Below are 6,000 nucleotides of genomic sequence, written 5' to 3' on the forward strand. Positions count from 1 at the left end.
CAGATGAATCTGAATTCAGACATAAAAGTGATGTTATCCTTCAAACAGTAATTAGGATTTAACTGCTGCTGTCTAGCTCATATCTCATTTAAAGATGTACCATGAACACAATCACTAGTAGCTGTTACTTCAAAACTGAAGTTTTAACCCCAAAACACAAACACTAACAAGCTTAAGGCTTTCGAGCTTAAAATTTTAAGCTCATGAGGAGTCCTTTTCCCTAAAAACTACTGACTTGACAAATGATTCAAATACACCTACTCTCATCTCCAGTTCTGTGGCTAGCTCTACTATGAGAGATTACTTCAGTCACGAGCTAAAAAAAACTTCCAAGTACTGTTCTCTGCTATTTTTTTAATGATATCTATAAAAAGGTTTTTCTGCTGGTAAGATTGGGCAAGCTGGAAACCAGGTGAAACTATGGACACAGCTGATTATAAATGGAAATTGCCCTCTCTAAACTCTGCCTTGTTCACCTCTTGCTTTACCTAGTTCCATCTAATCTTCTCCAAATAAGAATATTGATGGGGTCAGTTGGTTAGAGCATGGTGCTCAAAATGCCAAGGTGTGGGTTCAATCCCCGTATGGGACACTTGTTCGAGGGTTGGAATAGACAACCTCCAGAGGTCCCTTCCAACCGTACCTATTCTATGATACTCTGTGAAATCTATGATCTGTCTTGAGCAAAAACCTTCTTATGGTTGTACAAACATGTATCATTCAATACATTGCTGTACTGACTATACAGTGACTAATGATAGAAGCAATATTACTAATATGAACCTCTGCTGAACAGTTTTTATGTATCTTAAAAATCAACAATTCCCATTAGTTTAAGCCTGCAACTAGGCTGTGTTTACAATCAAAATATAAGAATATTTTTTGCTTCACTCATACATACTTGTTCTTTATACTAGTAACTGAGTAAGCACTCTAGTTATATGCTTAAGCTGAATGACAAGCACAGATAATTGAAGGAGACAGTATGTAAATCACATGAGTGACTGGTATTGACACATCTTCAGTAAGTCTTAACAGGTTCACAGGTGACAACTGAGCAAGACTAGAAAAAGTGAAGCAACAGGCAGATAGAAGAAAATAGTTTTAGGGAATTTTTTCTGTATATTTCAGCCAAGTCTAGCTCTGTCAAGAGATCATGACCTTGAGACAAGAACATCTCAAACCTTTGCTACAGATTAAAAAAAAATACTGTTAAGTCAGCCACTGTAGGATTAAAAAAAGACTGCAAAACGGACCGAGAAAGAAAATCTTTAAGACTTCTCTCATGAAAGAAAGCAAGTGAGCTCCGGATGAGCTTGAAATATTACATAAATCAAAATATTTCTCTGCATATGGGTTGTGGTGATTCAGCTGTCTGAATTAATTCTTTAGATCAGCCATCCAGCTCCAGCAATCAATCTTATTTTAAAGGTGTAGTATAAAAAAATCATATTGTCTACTAAGGTAGCCATAAAATTATACACAGTGAAGAGGAAGAACAGGGCAAGTATATAAAGTTACTTCAACAACTTTCATACGATTTCTTGAATCTGTTGTTGTTTATTTAGTAACCCTCAACAAGTCTCTCCTCTTGTCAAGCCTTTCCTCAAGCCCACAAAATTTGCATCCATGACAGCCTCAGGCAAGGACTTCCACTCACTCATTGAAAGCCTATTTCATCTGATGGACTATATTTGTATTGGAGGAGAACATAAACAGCCAAATCCATAGTCATATGTCCCATAACACATCTCACTTCTACACCTCTATCACAAGTCTTCTTTTTTCCAGGCTTACAAGTCTTAGTCTACTTGGTCACTACTCACCTAAAAACCTCATCATACCACCTCAGATATTTTTGGTTTTAAACTTTTCTCTGAATCTTTTCAAATTCTAATATTAAATAATATATTACTACAGCATTTCTGTGATGGGGAACAAACACCTGCAATCATCATCTCCACACGCAGGCACAAGTGGTTTTATAGAATAGTATACACATATATATTTTTTTTTCCCCTAACCACTACTAAACACTGAGCTTGTATGTTCAAGACTACTATAATCTGAAAAATCTCATCCCAGAGAGGCAATACTCAATTCACCGCCTAATTGTTTTATATACAAAGCTAGAGTTATTTCTATCTCTCTCTCCTGGGTATATCGCTTAACATTTACTTACAGTGTGTTTCATATGCCACTTCATGCCCAGTCAACCAGTCCTATAAGGTTCTTCTGCAACGTTTTACAGCATACCCTTATCTGAATACTATGAACCACCTCATTATCAGAAAACTTTGTCAGCTTACCATTCACCTCACTTGCTAGGTCATTCGGAGGTCCTAGCACAGGTTCCTGTGGAACACTACCATAAACTCCCTGCACTGCAAGAACAGGTCACCAATTCCTACTCTCCTTGCCACTAACCATAGCAGTTTCATATTCATAGATTCATACCTATGTGTTTTCAAGAAGATACTGGATTACTTATCTTCTATAAAGTGAAGCCTGACTTGTCATCAACATTCACTCTTAACCAAAATATTGTAGCATATTCTAATATATTATAACTTTCAGTTGAAACGTGCTTATTTGGGAATCACCTTCTTGCTATTCAATTTCACTTCACTGGTGTTGGACACCAACAGCTCCAATCTTAGATATCATTGCTATAAATCAGTTTCAAATCTCATAATCAAACCCTCTGAAAAATATTCTTGTACCAGACAACTTTGCAAGTTTGCTACAGCATAACAGGTACCAACATAGTTTTAACCACAGACTGATAGCCTTCAATATGTATTTAAGTTATTTTTCTTGCTCATTTTTTGATTACACTTCAGATCTGATCATCTGCTTATTATATTTTCAGATCTGCACATATTCATCAATGTTGGTTTCCCAAAAATGCAGAAACCACAGACACTTGCTGTATTTTCAAAGATTTGCAAAGATGAAATATAAAACCAGACTCTTGATGAAATTAAGATTTATAACTTTACTTACTGGTGACAATTTCTCCACAGCATCAGTATCTCCTATACTAGCTTACTAATTACATATTCTGAACTCTCATTTTACTTGAATTTACAGGAAATCTTATACATTCAAGATCATTTGTTTTATTAAATAGCTCAAGGTTCTTCACTGTAAGGCCTTATTTTCATACACTACCATTTCAGAGAGCTTCCATGAYTGAGAGGGATCAGGCTTTTGTGTAAACTGTTTACTGAAAGACAAGGCTATACAGCATGAAAGAGTCTACTCCCCTCTTCAAAATCTCCCACTATTAACAGTGGTAGCTTTGGCCTTTAGAAGTTTCCACCTGTATGTTGAACAAGTTTGCCTGAGATGAAGGTGTAGTAAAAAGCCACAGCATCCCTCAAATCACCAAAAACACTGAGCAATGAATCTATGTAATAATATAACCACTTTTATAAAAATCAAAATAATGCATTTAAGTAAAACATCTTTAATGCAATTTGCAATAAGAAACTGAGTTGAAGTACCACATCTGTTAACGTTCTAGTGAGAAACTTTCTCTAAAACACTTCTGAATCTCCAGCTCAAATGACATAATTCGAGCCAAGAGAGTCTGGAATATTCAGTTCTCCCATGACACTCAGCTTGTGCTGTGTGCGTGCCATAAGCCATCTGGGCTAATTAGGCTAAATGCTCAGCAGTCCCTTTGCTTTGGGGAATAAATTCAGAAATCATTTGCAATTTAAGGGTTATTTTAGATCTATAACTCAAATAAAACCTTATAAGCTATTTTCCTCCGGCTAAGAAACATAGACCTTTCTTGCAGTGTGAACCTTGCCAACATTAACCATGCTTCTGCTCCAATCAAAGCCATTAAGATGTACTCTATAGAAGACTAAGTGCTCATGAAAATCCCAACCACTACTATAGTGGAAAAGCCATCTCACTGAACTGGCAACATCTGTTCCCCCAGTGACCTGAGGTAAACATCCCCCAGAGAAGACTGTCTCACTCCACATGCTGCAGGATACTATCAACTGAATGGTTCCAGCTGGGTCTTCCCTCTAGCATAGATAAGAGAACAGCCAGCAAGAAAAGTCCGTAACTCAGCAAATCAAGCTACTTTTGATCAAGGGAGAAATAATATTCTCAGAATCTCTTCAAAAATATACCTACTTGATAAATTTTGGACGTGAGCTAGAATGTTTCCCAGAGGTACAAAGAAATACAAAGACCTACACCAACCAGCTAAGCTTTATCTTCTGAATAATTATTTCAATGCTATTGGGATTTTTTTTTTTTGTAAGACAAATGTGTTCAGGTATCCTGAGATTTATGTAAGCTTTTTATTGCTTCAATTGAAGCACAATATAGGACTTTAAACCTAATTATCAAAACCACCATTAGTATTTTGATCTTCTTAGTATCCCTGTTGGCAAGGGGTTTAACCTTGCTTGAAAGCTTCCAATTAAGAAGATGGTGCTGCCCTTTACACCTTTGAATAGTGGCAAAAAGMAAGCAACACAACCATTGCTACCACCTTTTATTCCCTCTTGCTGATTTTCCCAGATTGGAACTTTCTAACAGTTTTATACATCCGAAGTTCATTTTGAAGACTGATGGCATGATGGCTTTTTATCTAGAGAGCCAGTGCCAACTCTTCTTTGTAAATGGTTTATTCCAAACAGTAAATSCATCTTAAAGGATGATAGGGTCCAAGAGTAATAGGTTTTACTCCAGAAAGCATTTACATGAACAGTTCCATTAAACAGGATTACTCATTAGCATAACATCACGTGTTAGTTAGGATCACTACTATTCACATTTTTTATATATGGATATATTGTATTAATTCCTTAGATTTGAAAATACGAGGTGTTATAAGACACGAAAAAATATCAACGACAGATCTTCAAAACCTAAAACACTTCCAATATTTAAAACAGCTTTAGGATTAGAGCTATAGTTAGCAGTTTCACAACCCAAATATTGAGATCTCTCTAAWGGAATGTTTTACATGAGCAAAATCTAAATTTTGGCTTTAGAAGCATTTTGACTACTTCAGGTTGTACAGTCATACAGGTTTATTGGTTAATATTTAGATGGCTGGTCAATACTAATGTTCTATTTCTTCCAGGCACTCACCTCTTCAGTTTTCAGGTATTAAATCAAAATGGGCTAATAGAATTTAGAGTTATGTGATCTGTTTTACACCTCAGGAAGTATCTGCCAAACTTCGTTCAGCATCACCAAAAACATCTAAATATTTATTGCCTCATACTAAACTTTCAAATGCAGAAAAAATATTTTTAATTTTTCAGGGAATACTTACAGTGGTTTTCAGTTCTACAAAAAGACAACAAAATAGATCCAACTTTTAATACATTGGTAAGAACAAAAAAAAAAAACCATTCTGCATCAAGTACAGCCTCAGGGACCACAAGCAGCAGGAATAAATCTTATAATATGAAGCATCAATCCTGTATGTTCAAATGATACCTTAAAGAACTGAGAAACATCTTTTTTATAAAGATGAACCAGCTCTCCAATCCTTACCTTAATTTGTTGTCTGGCCTGGACACTAGTGCTCTGCTAAAGCACAAAGATCCCATTCACTTTTCTTTCTTTAACTGAAGATAAACAGCTCGATTTCCTCCAACTCAGAGTTAAAGGCTGAAGTTGCCTACGTTTCATTGTGTATCAGAGTACATTCGTCAGAACATGATGTTACAGCAAGCTCTGGATGATAAAAGCAAAGCCTCAGCGTTATTAAACAGAAAACAGTGTAACGTACGCAACATTTTTCTCCTGTCATAAGCAGTATCTGAACAGATTTATCTAAGACAGATGCTCCATCACTTTTTAAAGGCCGCTAGCTTTGAACAGGCGCACGCTGGGTGCTTTTGCACCTTCCCCTTTTGGGGGTAGGTGGGATCTTCGCAGCCCGGGCCTTCGGCTCCCTGGTCACCCGCAGGTGCCTCGAACAGGCAGGGAACTGCAGCACGGGCAGGCTGCGCA

General features: G+C 36.7%; 1 protein-coding gene across 3 annotated transcripts in view; it reads right to left on the reverse strand.

Annotated features, from left to right (window-relative positions):
* CCSER2 (coiled-coil serine rich protein 2) overlaps positions 1-5,721 on the reverse strand; it is a 71,587-nt gene extending 65,866 nt beyond the window's left edge. For all 3 annotated transcript variants that reach the window (XM_085323646.1, XM_085323648.1, XM_085323647.1), the window contains exon 1: positions 5,539-5,721. The gene's annotated coding sequence lies outside the window, so the exon portion shown is untranslated. The remainder of the gene's footprint in view (positions 1-5,538) is intronic.
* Between the last annotated feature and the right edge of the window lie 279 nt (positions 5,722-6,000).

The sequence above is a fragment of the Rhea americana genome, unplaced genomic scaffold (genome assembly GCF_003343005.1).
Source record: "Rhea americana isolate MKP2758 unplaced genomic scaffold, rheAme1 scaffold_86, whole genome shotgun sequence".
In the NCBI taxonomy this organism is placed as follows: Eukaryota; Metazoa; Chordata; class Aves; order Rheiformes; family Rheidae; genus Rhea; species Rhea americana.